The 14799-nt window shown below is 45.5% G+C and overlaps 1 non-coding gene across 1 annotated transcript; it reads left to right on the forward strand.

Annotated features, from left to right (window-relative positions):
* The first annotated feature begins 1959 nt into the window (after positions 1–1959).
* Positions 1960–2031, forward strand: TRNAN-AUU (transfer RNA asparagine (anticodon AUU)). The gene has a single exon. It is a non-coding gene; the product is annotated as a tRNA-Asn (tRNA).
* Positions 2032–14799: the final 12768 nt, after the last annotated feature.

Genomic DNA, 14799 nt, shown 5'->3' on the forward strand with positions numbered 1-14799 from the left:
AAGTCCACAGGGCAGCAAGTGGACGAATTGGACAGAGGAAGGGAAAATGACCCTCCAGAGATCCAGGTGGTAGAAGAGGAGACAACAGAGAGGCTAGGGGAAATTCCATGGATTTTCAAAATATTCTATCCATGGTTAGTAAAGAAAAAAGTCTCCAAAAAAACCCCAGATACCCACATTCCGGTGGAGGAGTCCACGGAGCAGCAAGTGGAGGAGTTGGACAGAAAAACTGAAAATGACCACCCCCCAGAGATCTACGTGATAGAAGAGGAAACTGTGAAGACAATAGAGAGACCAGGGGAAATTCCATGGGTTTTTAAAATATTCTATCCATGGTTAGGAAAGCAAAAAGTCCCCCAAAAAATCCCAGATACCCACATTACGATGGAGGAGTCCAAGATCAAGTCCACAGAGCAGCAAGTGGAGGACTTGGACAGAAAAATTGAAAATGACCCCCCAGAGATCTACGTGATAGAAGAGGAGACTGTTGTGAAGACAACGAAGAGGCTAGGGGAAGTTCCATGGGTTTTTAAAATATTATATCCATGGTTAGAAAAGCAAGAAGTCTCCCAAGAAACTCCAAGTACCCACATTCCGGTGGAGGAGTCCAAGATCGAGTCCACGGAGCAGCAAGTGGAGGACTTGGACAGAAAAATTGAAAATGACCCCCCAGAGATCTACGTTATAGAAGAGGAGACTGTGAAGACAACGAAGAGGCTAGGGGAAGTTCCATGGGTTTTTAAAATATTATATCCATGGTTGGAAAAGCAAGAAGTCTCCCAAGAAACTCCAAGTACCTACATTCCGGTGGAGGAGTCCAAGATCGAGTCAACGGAGCAGCAAGTGGAGGACTTGGACAGAAAAATTGAAAATGACCCCCCAGAGATCCATGTGATAGAAGAGGAGACTGTAAAGACAACAGAGAGGCCAGGGGAAATTCCATGGGTTTTTAAAATATTATATCCATGGTTAGGAAAGCAAAAAGTCTCCCAAGAAACCCCAAATACCCACATTCCAGTGGAGGAGTCCAAGATCATGTCCACGGAGCAGCAAGTGTAGGACTTGGACAAAGGAAGGGAGTATAACCCTCCAGAGATCCAGAAGCTAGTGAAGCAGTTACGCAAAAACTCAACAGAGCAGGAAGTGGACGGTATGGTAAAAGGAACGGCAAACGGGCCATCAGAATCCTCCAGCTGGATTTCATTACTGGCCACCAGTGCATTCTGGTGTAAGATAACACTCCTGATAATTATCATCATTCTGAAATACATCCTGCGGAGAAATGACCTGGCCAGGATATTAGGACAATATTTGATTTTCCTGAATCTGATTGAAGTCATTTATGATGGGCTGGGCAACTTCAGCTTTCTCTGGGCAAGCGAGTGGGCGGCTTAGTGAATAGAGGACCACCCCTGCTTACAAGCACTGGCGAAGAATATTGTTGGTCAGAACTATTTTCACTTTAAAGAGGTGGGGAAAACAGTTTGGGTTTGCAGTGCACCTATAAGGAGAGAAGGATTAAGTCTGAGCGCCGATGCATTCATAGTTTCTAGTGTGTGTGGGGGGGGGGTGGCTGACATATATGCAGATTTGTGTGTTTGGGAGGGTGGCTGACATATATGCAGGTTTGTGTGTGTGGGGGGGTGGCTGACCTATATACAGGTGTGTGGGGGGGGTGGCTGACCTATATACATGTGTTTGGGGGGGTGGTTGACCTATATACAGGTGGGGGGTGGGTGGAGAGACACTGCTCTCAGGCACAGCGCTAGATTGAGATCAAGCTCAGGTAAGTGGGTGGGGGGGTGTGGAGGGCGGTGGGGGATGGTGGAGGGTGGGGGGGGGATGGAGGGCGTGGGGGGGGGTGGAGGGTGGGGGGGGATGGAGGGCGGTGGGGGGGTGGAGGGTGCTGGGGGGAGCTGCAGATAGTTTTTTTCCCTTCACACTCCAAAGACATGCCTCGCGTTGGTGGTGCAGTGGTGAGCATAGCTGCTTATTCAGCAGCTGACCCGGGTTCGATTCCCGGCCAATGCAATTACCAAGATGGCTGCCTTGACTGCTAACTGCTTTGTGTCCCCAGGGAGAATTCTGCTGTACAATTTAAATCCTGATGGAATAAAATGTAAACCACAGTGAATGTGTCCTATATTTGTATGTATTTTGTTAAACACTTTTGAATACTGTTTTTTGCAGAAAGATATTTTTTTGTATTCTAAATTTCAGCCAGTAGGTGGAACACTTGCCTGTAACCCCAATACTAACCCTCCCTATATGCACAAGAATATTCCCCCTGTAACCCCGATACTAAACCTCTCTATAGCCCCAAGAATAACCCACCCTATAACCCCAATACTAACCCTCCCTATAGCCCCAAGAATAACCCCCCTGTAACCCCAATACTATCTCTCCCTATATCCCCAAGTAGTGATGGACGAACTTCCGATGGGACGTTTCGCGAACGCGGCCGATAGTTAGCGAACCGTAATGTTCGCGGCGGGCCCCATTGACTTCAATGGGAGGCGAACTTTGCAAACCCACAGGTCAAATTTGCAGCCACAAAATAATTAATAGCTGTGCAAACATAGTCCTACCACATGGCCAATGACATAACACATGTATGAGGTGAATCTGGGATCGACAACTACAAACATTCTTTTTTTATATGGGAAATTGTTGTGACAATTAAGGACTGTGGAGCGCATGAAGGCAATGGAGGAGAGGGAAGGTCAGGGTAGGCAAAGAAGAGGGTGCAGGAGATGATCACCAGCAGCGTGACATACAGCAATGACACCTGCACCGTGATAGAGTCATCTGACACCAGCACCGTGCTAGAGAGCACTGACATCAGCAGCGTGACATACAGCAATGACACCTGCACCATGATAGAGAGCACTGACAACAGCACCGTGATAGAGAGCACTGACATCAGCAGCGTGACATAAAGCGCTAACACCAGCACCGTGATATACAGCACTGACAGCAGCACCGTGATAGAGAGCACTGACATCAGCAGCGTGACATACAGCAATGACACCTGCACCGTGATAGAGTGATCTGACAACAGCACCGTGATAGAGAGCACTGACATCAGCAGCATGATATAAAGCACTAACACCAGCACCGTGATATACAGCACTGACAGCAGCACCGTGATATAGAGCACTGACATCAGGAGCGTGACATACAGCAATAACACCTGCACCGTGATAGAGTGATCTGACACCAGCACCGTTATAAAGCACTGACATCAGCAGCGTGACATAAACCACTAACACCAGCACTGTGATATACAGCACTGACAGCAGCACCGTGATAGAGAGTACTGACATCAGCACCGTGATATACAGCACTGACACCTGCACCATAAGCAGCCCCAGGAGGAAGTCAGCATAGCACAGGGATGGTGGGAGCCCCTCATAATGAGCATAGCACAGGGATGGTGGGAGCCCCTCATAATATGCACAGCAGAGGTACAGCCCCAGGAGGAAGTCAGCACAGCACAGGGATGGTGGGAGCCCCTCATAATAAGCAGCCCCAGGAGGAAGTCAGCATAGCACAGGGATGGTGGGAGCCCCTCATAATGAGCATAGCACAGGGATGGTGGGAGCCCCTCATAATGAGCATAGCACAGGGATGGTGGGAGCCCCTCATAATAAGCATAGCACAGGGATGGTGGGAGCCCCTCATAATATGCACAGCAGAGGTACAGCCCCAGGAGGAAGTCAGCACAGCACAGGGATGGTGGGAGCCCCTCATAATAAGCAGCCCCAGGAGGATGTCAGCATAGCACAGGGATGGTGGGAGCCCCTCATAATAAGCAGCCCCAGGAGGAAGTCAGCACAGCACAGGGATGGTGGGAGCCCCTCATAATAAGCAGCCCCAGTAGAAATATGACACCGCTCAACCTCTTCAAAGAGGAGGGTACGGGCATATAGTACGGTGTGCTTTTTTTGGACAAGGAAGTGAGCCAAATGAAGAAAGAAGGTCTGTGTGCTCGATTAAAAAAATTGTTTATAGACATATACATGGTCTACTGGTCACATGTGTTGAATTCCTCTGAGATACATGCCTCATTCATTTTTAGAAATGTGAGGTAGTTAACACTGTCGTGAGCTAGGCGAGTACGCTTATCGGTCACGATCCCCCCTGCTGCGCTGAACGTCCTTTTGGACAGGACACTGGATGAGGGGCAAGCCAACAGTTCGATTGCAAATTGGGCAAGCTCTGGCCAGAGGTCAAGCCTGCCCACCCAGTAGTCCAGGGGTTCATCACTCCTCAGAGCGTCCACATCGGCCGTTAACCCGATGTAGTCGGACACCTGACGGTCTAGGCGTTCCCTGATGCTGGATCCGGATGACACCTGTCGATGGGTCGGCTGAAAGAATGACCTCATATCCGAAGTCACCAACACATCTTTAAACCGGCCTCTTCTTGCAGGCGCTGTTGGATTGGTACCCGCAACTCCTTCTCTGGGAGTGGGAATTGCTCCTCTGCCAGCGCACGCAAAAGCAGAATGCAGCATTTCTCGAAGCAAGGCCTGGAAGTGCTCCATTCTGCCAGCCCTCTGTGACGGCGGTAACATTTCCGCCATTTTGTGTTTGTACCGGGGGTCTAAGTACGTTGCCACCCAGTACTGGTCCTTGACCCTTATGCTTTTTATACGGGGGTCCCTATTAAAACACTGGAGCATGAAGGCCCCCATTTGCACTAAACTGGAAGCGGTGTGGTGGCCTGGCTCCTGCTCATCATCCAGGATAATGTCGTCCTCTTCATTCTCCTCTCCCCATCCACGCACAACAGGGATCCCAGAAAGGTTTAAAGCATGCTCTTCTTGCTCCTCCTCATCCGCCCCGGCACCATCCTCCTCTGACTCCTCTTCAGACTCCTGTTGTTGACTTGTCTCAGATAGAGTAGCCACCCCTGGGAATTCATCCAGCATTGCGACTTCCTCATCTTCCCGCTCCTGCTCCTCCACAGCTTGATCAATGACACAACGCAATGCACGCTCCATAAAGAAGGCATAAGGTACCATGTCACTGATGGCGCCATGGCTGCGACTGACCAGTTTGGTGATCCAGGTAGTCTGCATGCGTCGCGCATGAGCAGCCACTGGCGCAGTGAAAAAAAAACCAGCTCCCCAGAACCTGTTCTGCCGCAGAGTTCATACAGGTAGACGTTAACTGCACGTTTCTGCTGGAGCAGCCTATCAAGCATATAGAAGGTTGAGTTCCATCGCGTCGGGCAATCGCAAATAAGATGTCTGACCGGCAGATTGTGTCGCCGCTGAATGTCAGCCATGCATGGCACGTGCGTGATTTTGCCCTGTTTCAATGCGCTAAGCAGATTGGCACCGTTGTCACACACCACTTTACCAACTGTCAAATTGAGCGGTGTTAGCCACTGATCTGCCAGTGAACACAAAGCTGAAAGGAGTGCCGGGCCAGTGTGGCTCTTGGCTTCCAGGAACAACAGACGCAGCACGGCATGGCGTCTCACCTGGCATGCCGAATAGGTTCTGGGGAGCTTGGGCAGCGCAGTGGAAGAGACGCTAGCAGCGGAAAAGGAGGAGGAGTCAGCCGAGGAGGAGAGGGAGGAGGATGGAGTAGGAGGAGAAGGAGAAGAAGGGCCAGGCCTGCATGCAATCCGTGGCGGTAAAACCAAATCTACACGGGTTACATGCTTGACGGCCCTCAGAAGGTTCACCCAGTGGGCAGTAAAAGTGATATACCTTCCCTGCCCGTGTTTGCTAGACCACGTGTCTGTGGTCAGATGTATCTTGGCACCGACACTGTGTGCCAGAGATACATTCACTTGCCGCTGAACATGGCCATATAGCTCTGGGATGCCCTTCTGTGAGAAATACTTCCTTCCTGGGACCTTCCATTGTGGTGTTCCAATGGCCACAAATTTGCGAAAAGCCTCCGAGTCCACCAGTTTATATGGCAGTAGTGGGTGGGCTATGAGTTCTGACAAGCCAGCCGTCAACCGTTGGGCAAGAGGGTTATCCTGCGTCATCATTTTTTTACGCTCGAACATTAGGCCCACGGAAGCCTGCCTTTTTGCAGAAAAACGTGAGCTTGGCGTGATGGAAGGTGGAGTGGAGGACAATTGTGAGGAGAGAGGAGAAGGAGAAGTAGAAGACGAGGCTGGGCGGTGAGAGCCTGGAGTGTGGCTTTGTGTGTTCCGTTGCTCCCACTGGACTCGGTGATGGCTGCTCATGTGCCTTCTTAAGGCGGTCGTCCCTAGGTGAGTGTTGGGCTTACCGCGACTAATGCGTTGACTGCAAAGATTGCAGATGGCAACGCTATTGTCAGCAGCGGACACGTTAAAAAAAGCCCACACTGCGGAGCCATGTGCCAGCGTCCTGGGAGCGCCAGATGTGACCGTACATGGTCGATGACTCGCTCCTGATACATTTGCAGTCTACTTTGTCCCTCCTGTGCAATGTAAGTTATTCCTGCTTCTCCTCCCTATCTGCTGGTCCATATCTCCCTCTGAACTCCCCTCCTCTTCCTCTCTTGTGGGCACCCACGTGACATCACTAGACACGTCATCATCGACGTCACCTTCCCCACCGCTATAGAGATCTTGGAGTAGGCAGCAACACCGGCAACACCGGGGACCAACCTCCTCCTTGGGCTGATCTGGGTACTGTCGTCAGACTGCTGAGTAGCGGTTGTTGCTACCTCCTCTTCCTGATCCAATACCAAGAGTGGCTGCGCATCAGAAATGTCTTGATATGGATTGGAAAATAATTCCTGTGACTCAAGCGGAAGGTATGTGGTGGTGGTGGTGTTGTTGGTGGTAGTGTCTTTGGGGGTGCACATAGCAGAGAGTGAAGAAGAGGGTGCAGATCGAGAGGATGAGGAGGGTGCAGAAGAGTAAGGCTGAGTGAGCCACTCAACCAAGTCTGGTGCATCCTTTAAATGAATTGAACGCACCTTCTGCAACTTCCCACTTTGGCTCAAGCCTGTTGCTCCTGCCCTACCCCTACCACCCCTGCAGAAGGGCCTGCCTCTTCCTCTGCCTGTCATTTTTTAAATGACCCTGTGACAAAACTCTCAGTTCCTATACTGATAAAGGACTGCTGCAGTATAGGGCAGCGGTCAGCAGTAGTGCACCTCAACCCTATGTATTGTGGACCTATACAAGTCCTTATGGAATAGCAGACTGTACCTCACTCAACCCTATGTACTGCAGCACCCTTGACCAAGTTACCAGTCCTTATAAGGACCTTTGTGGAACAAGTAGGTTGTGACTGATTAGCAGACTGTACGTCAGTCCCTATACTAATGAAGGACTGCTGCAGTATAGGGCAGCGGTCAGCAGTAGTGCACCTCAACCCTATGTATTGTGGACCTATACCAGTCCTTATGGAATAGCAGACTGTACCTCACTCAACCCTATGTACTGCAGCACCCTAGACCAAGTTACCAGTCCTTATAAGGACCTTTGTGGAACAAGTAGGTTGTGACTGATTAGCAGACTGTACGTCAGTCCCTATACTGATAAAGGACTGCTGCAGTATAGGGCAGCGGTCAGCAGTAGTGCACCTCAACCCTATGTATTGTGGACCTATACCAGTCCTTATGGAATAGCAGACTGTACCTCACTCAACCCTATGTACTGTAGCACCCTAGACCTTACCATTCCTTATAAGGACCTTTGTGGAGCAAGTAGGTTGTGACTGATTAGCAGACTGTACGTCAGTCCCTATACTGATGAAGGACTGCTGCAGTATAGTGCAGCGGTCAGCAGTAGTGCACTTCAACCCTATGTATTGTGGACCTATACCAGTCCTTATGGAATAGCAGACTGTACCTCACTCAACCCTATGTACTGCAGCACCCTAGACCAAGTTACCAGTCCTTATAAGGACCTTTGTGGAACAAGTAGGTTGTGACTGATTAGCAGACTGTACGTCAGTCCCTATTCTGATGAAGGACTGCTGCAGTATAGGGCAGCGGTCAGCAGTAGTGCACCTCAACCCTATGTATTGTGGACCTATACCAGTCCTTATGGAATAGCAGACTGTACCTCACTCAACCCTATGTACTGTAGCACCCTAGACCTTACCAGTCCTTATAAGGACCTTTGTGGAACAAGTAGGTTGTGACTGATTAGCAGACTGTACGTCAGTCCCTATACTGATGAAGGACTGCTGCAGTATAGGGCAGCGGTCAGCAGTAGTGCACCTCAACCCTATGTATTGTGGACCTATACCAGTCCTTATGGAATAGCAGACTGTACCTCACTCAACCCTATGTACTGCAGCACCCTAGACCAAGTTACCAGTCTTTATAAGGACCTTTGTGGAACAAGTAGGTTGTGACTGATTAGCAGACTGTACGTCAGTCCCTATACTGATAAAGGACTGCTGCAGTATAGGGCAGCGGTCAGCAGTAGTGCACCTCAACCCTATGTATTGTGGACCTATACCAGTCCTTATGGAATAGCAGACTGTACCTCACTCAACCCTATGTACTGTAGCACCCTAGACCTTACCATTCCTTATAAGGACCTTTGTGGAGCAAGTAGGTTGTGACTGATTAGCAGACTGTACGTCAGTCCCTATACTGATGAAGGACTGCTGCAGAATAGTGCAGCGGTCAGCAGTAGTGCACTTCAACCCTATGTATTGTGGACCTATACCAGTCCTTATGGAATAGCAGACTGTACTTCACTCAACCCTATGTACTGCAGCACCCTAGACCAAGTTACCAGTCCTTATAAGGACCTTTGTGGAACAAGTAGGTTGTGACTGATTAGCAGACTGTACGTCAGTCCCTATACTGATGAAGGACTGCTGCAGTATAGGGCAGCGGTCAGCAGTAGTGCACCTCAACCCTATGTATTGTGGACCTATACCAGTCCTTATGGAATAGCAGACTGTACCTCACTCAACCCTATGTACTGTAGCACCCTAGACCTTACCAGTCCTTATAAGGACCTTTGTGGAACAAGTAGGTTGTGACTGATTAGTAGACTGTACGTCAGTCCCTATACTGATGAAGGACTGCTGCAGTATAGTGCAGCGGTCAGCAGTAGTGCACTTCAACCCTATGTATTGTGGACCTATACCAGTCCTTATGGAATAGCAGACTGTACCTCACTCAACCCTATGTACTGCAGCACCCTAGACCAAGTTACCAGTCCTTATAACGACCTTTGTGGAACAAGTAGGTTGTGACTGATTAGCAGACTGTACGTCAGTCCCTATACTGATGAAGGACTGCTGCAGTATAGGGCACGTATGCAGTAGCAGTGGGGAAAATCGTATGCTATTTGGACAGGAATCACACCACATTCCTGTTCAAAACGCATGTAATTCTTTGCAAGGCGAGGTCCGCTCATTCATTTTGTATTGATGCGAATCGCACCATAAAGTATTGGTATCGGGAGCATTTGGGCGAGTACTGATACTCACGCAAATGCTTGGTATTGGCACCATTACCTATATCATTGCATTCCTAATAGTAATGATAATAAATAATAATGGTAATATAATCATGATAATAATGATGGTAATATAATATTAACCACTTTGCGCCCGCGCTATGGCCAGAAGATGTCTACAGCGCGGACACTAACTGCCGGGAGGGCGTCCCTGGACATCCTCCCGTTTACTCCCCCTCTGCGCACATCAGGGAAGTTCTGTGTCCCTGTGGACACAGCCAATCACAGATTGTGATAAATGGCCAATCACAGCGGCCATTTAGCACTCGGTCGGCGTGTCTAATGAGAGGTGATCTCATATGTAAACATATGAGATCATCTCTCATCACCGGCTCTCCCTCCTCACACAGAGACAGCGTGTGAGGAGGGACAGATGAATGGCTGCAGCTGCAGCATCATTGAAAAGTAAGAACACACACACACACATGCCCACCTGTCCCCAGTACCACCTATCAGTGCCACCTGTCAGTGCCATGTGTCTCCAGTGCCACCTATCAGTGTCATCTGTCCCCATTGCCATGTGTCAGTGTCACCAGTGCCACATATCAGTTCCACCTATCAGTGCCATCTGTCATCAGAGCCATGTGCCATCAGTGTCTCGTGTCATTGTCCTGGTGCTCCAGGGCCTTCAAAAGTGTAATAGGTAGTCAACAAGTTAGATGTGTCATTTATGCTCCTAGAACACCTGAGTGCGCTCCCTGCATGTTGGGCCTCTCTATGTGGCCAGGCTGTGAAAAAGTCCCACACATGTGGTATTGTAATACTCAGGAGTAGCAGAATTTATTTTGGGGCGTCATTTGTGGTATACACATGCCATGTGAGAGAAATAACCTATTACAATGACAATTTTGTGGGGGGAAAAAAATACATTAAAAAAAATCTTCATTTTGCAAAGAATTGTGGGAAAAAATTACATCAAAAAGCTCACCATGCCTCTTACTAAATACCTTGGAATGTCTACTTTCCAAAAAGGGGTCATTTGGGGGGTATTTGTACTTTCCTGGCTTGTTTGGGTCGCAAGAAATGAGGGCACTGCACCACAACTTGTAGACTCTAACTTTCACAAAGACCAAATAATATCCAGGAATTTGTGTTATTTTTACCAAATATATGTAGCAGTATAAATTTTGGCCAAAATTCATGAAAAAAAAAAAATGAATAATTTGCAAAATTTTATCCCAGAAACAAAGAAAAATGCATTTTTTTTTCAAAATTTTCTGTATTTTTTCATTTATAGCGCAAAAAATAAAAAACCCAGAGGTGATCAAATACCACCAAATGAAAGCTCTATTTGTATGAAAAAAAGGACAAAAAATTATTTGGGTACAGTGTTACATGACTGAGTAATTGTCATTCAAAGTGTGAGAGCACCGAAAGCTGAAAATTGGTGTGGGCAGGAGGGGGGTTTAAGTGCCCAGTAGGCAAGTGGTTAATAATGGAATAATAATAATGGTAATATAATAACAATAATAATGATAATATTAATGGTAATATAATGATAAAATGAATGGTAATAATGATAATATAATAATGTCAATATAATTATGATAATAATAATAATAATGGTAATATAACAATGATATTAATGGTAATAATGATAATATAATAATGGTAATATCATTATGATAATAAATTGTAATAACAATAATGGAAATATAATAATAATGGAAACATAATATGGTAATATATTAATAATATGATAATAATGGTATTAAAATTATGATAATAATCATGGTAATATAACAATGATAATATTAATGGTAATAATGATGATAATGGTAATATAATTATGATAATAAAATAATAACAATAATGGAAATAAAATAATGGTAATATATTAATAATATTAATGGTAATATAATAATGAAAATATATTAAGTATAATAATGGCAATATAATTATGATAGGCACAAAGTTAAAAACAGGAGCTGAGCGGGACTTTAAATGAAGTACGGGGTTAAAAAAGACAAATTGGTTAAGGAAAAATTTTATTATTCGTTTTTCTAACAAGACATAATAACATGTATATCGGAGAGGTGTGCGGACAGACACATTATTGACATTAACATTTTGCTTTATACAATCATCATGACCGATACAGAATAAGTTAAAAAAGCGCACCTCCATTATATACATGGAATAACCAAATATAGTAATAGATTAGACGAATAATACAGTATAGGCAACAACTTTGAATCTATGACTTCTTGGTTGTTGCAATAAATTAGTAAAAAGAACATAATTAATGCAGTATTTCAAAAATTAATGCTGGTTAGAGTTGGGGTACCAAAATGCACGGCAACTATTAGCTCTACGCGTTTCGCGGCTTACTGCCGCTCATCAGGAGAAAACTCGTGATTGGTCTGAAAATACAGAATAGTAGTAAATTAATTTTTGCAGTGATGGAACATAGGGAGGTTGAAAAATCCACCGAGTGGTCACTTACACATAGCCATACAGTCAGAGGAGCAGTCTCGAAAGCCACCAGGCACCCAAAGCGATGGTACGGGAGCCGAGGAGGCCCACCCGGCGGCAAAGAGGCCCGCAGAATGCACACACAGGCAATCACCGGGACAACAAGGGCGTTTGATAAGTGAGAACAGAATCAGCGTGTAAGTATGAGCCTAGTGGGTGAAAAAATACATGATAAGAGATACAGGTGTTATGTAAATTATATGGGGGAAAAGTGCAATAAAAGGAAGTGGGATGGGTATATGTGAGTGTAAGAGGGGTTGGCAGAGGGAAGGGAAAGGGGGGGGGGGGAGGAGTGGCCAATATATACCATGACCCAATCTGAATTCCAAGTGACAGAGTGATAGTGAAAGGAAAGTGAAAAGAAAAAGGGACACTGAAACTATTATTGCAAAGATACCTTGTGTGTGGAGAAAGCACGGAAACAAGAGGTAGCAATATATGGTAAGTGATTAGCCCCGGTCGTTCTGGTCCCGCCTGCCGCCGCCAACCACGGACACAACCACACCGCCGCCAGAAGGCCCCCAACGTCACACACTCAGAGACACCATGGGGAGGAGTGGAGAACGCCGGACCCGGGATACAAAAACATTCCGAGCCTGTGTCCACACCCACACTCCAGGTGACGTGAGGATGTAAATCAAACTCGCCGGAAAGGCGGCACCCATCAAAGTGATGCCGCACATCCGGCGGTGAAAGTGTGACGCCGATACGCAGTGGGAGAACGCGCCCCGCCCCCAACCAAAAAAATGGATGAGGAGGGCGGAGGGCGTCCCCCAGTGCGCATCGCAGCTCCCGACCCAGGCAAAAGGGGATGCAACGGGGCCGACGCCACCAACACCACCCGACTGCACAGGTGTTTCAAGGACCAAACAATACACAAAAAATATGATATGTAAAAAAAGAAAAATATGAAAATTTGGAAAAACACTGTAGTAGCTGCTATAACTAAATAAAAATGATGAATGATAGGGTACTTGAAACGATTTGGTCCAAGAATTTAAGCAAAATTAAACAAAAATAAAGTATAAATAACACCCGTCTTCCATCCCTTATATCAATAATCACATAGTGGGGAAGGGGGAAAGGGGAAAATTTGGGACTTTAAATGAGGTCATAGCCTCCATCCCTATCCATTGTAAGGCACAAAGTTAAAAACAGTAGCTGAGCGGGACTTTAAATGAAGTACGGGGTTAAAAAAGACAAATTGGTTAAGGAAAAATTTTATTATTCGTTTTTCTAACAAGACATAATAACATGTATATTGGAGAGGTGCGCGGGCAGACACATTATTGACATTAACATTTTGCTTTATACAATCATCATGACCGATACAGAATAAGTTAAAAAAGCGCACCTCCATTATATACATGGAATAACCAAATATAGTAAGAGATTAGACGAATAATACAGTATAGGCAACAACTTTGAATCTATGACTTCTTGGTTGTTGCAATAAATTAGTAAAAAGAACATAATTAATGCAGTATTTCAAAAATTAATGCTGGTTAGAGTTGGGGTACCAAAATGCACGGCAACTATTAGCTCTACGCGTTTCGCGGCTTACTGCCGCTCATCAGGAGCAAACTCGTGATTGGTCTGAAAATACAGAATAGTAGTAAATTAATTTTTGCAGTGATGGAACATAGGGAGGTTGAAAAACCCACCTAGTGGTCACTTACACATAGCCATACAGTCAGAGGAGCAGTCTCCTTCCCCCCCCCCCCTTCCCTTCCCTCTGCCAACTCCTCTTACACTCACATATACCCATCCCACTTCCTTTTATTGCACTTTTCCCCCATATAATTTACATAACACCTGTATCTCTTATCATGTATTTTTTCACCCACTAGGCTCATACTTACACGCTGATTCTGTTCTCACTTATCAAATGCCCTTGTTGTCCCGGTGATTGCCTGTGTGTGCATTCTGCGGGCCTCTTTGCCGCCGGATGGGCCTCCTCAGCTCCCGTACCATCGCTTTGGGTGCCTGGTGGCTTTCGAGACTGCTCCTCTGACTGTATGGCTATGTGTAAGTGACCACTAGGTGGGTTTTTCAACCTCCCTATGTTCCATCACTGCAAAAATTAATTTACTACTATTCTGTATTTTCAGACCAATCACGAGTTTGCTCCTGATGAGCGGCAGTAAGCCGCGAAACGCGTAGAGCTAATAGTTGCCGTGCATTTTGGTACCCCAACTCTAACCAGCATTAATTTTTGAAATACTGCATTAATTATGTTCTTTTTACTAATTTATTGCAACAACCAAGAAGTCATAGATTCAAAGTTGTTGCCTATACTGTATTATTCGTCTAATCTATTACTATATTTGGTTATTCCATGTATATAATGGAGGTGCGCTTTTTTAACTTATTCTGTATCGGTCATGATGATTGTATAAAGCAAAATGTTAATGTCAATAATGTGTCTGTCCGCGCACCTCTCCAATATACATGTTATTATGTCTTGTTAGAAAAACGAATAATAAAATTTTTCCTTAACCAATTTGTCTTTTTTAACCCCCTACTTCATTTAAGGTCCCGCTCAGCTCCTGTTTTTAACTTTGTGCCTTACAATGGATAGGGATGGAGGCTATGACCTCATTTAAAGTCCCAAAATTTCCCCTTTCCCCCTTCCCCACTATGTGAATATAATTATGATAATAATATAACAATGATATTAATGGTAATAATGATAATATAATAATGGTAATATAATAATAATGGAAACATAATAATGGTAATATATTAATAATATGATAATAATGGTAATATAATCATGCTAATAATGATGGCAATATAACAATAATAATGGTAATATAATAATAATCATAATATTAATGGTAATATAATGATAATAATAATGGAATAAAA

Source organism: Lithobates pipiens, unplaced genomic scaffold, assembly GCF_037356315.1.
Source record: "Lithobates pipiens isolate NorthernLeopardFrog02 unplaced genomic scaffold, aLitPip1_a1.2 Scaffold_18, whole genome shotgun sequence".
In the NCBI taxonomy this organism is placed as follows: Eukaryota; Metazoa; Chordata; class Amphibia; order Anura; family Ranidae; genus Lithobates; species Lithobates pipiens.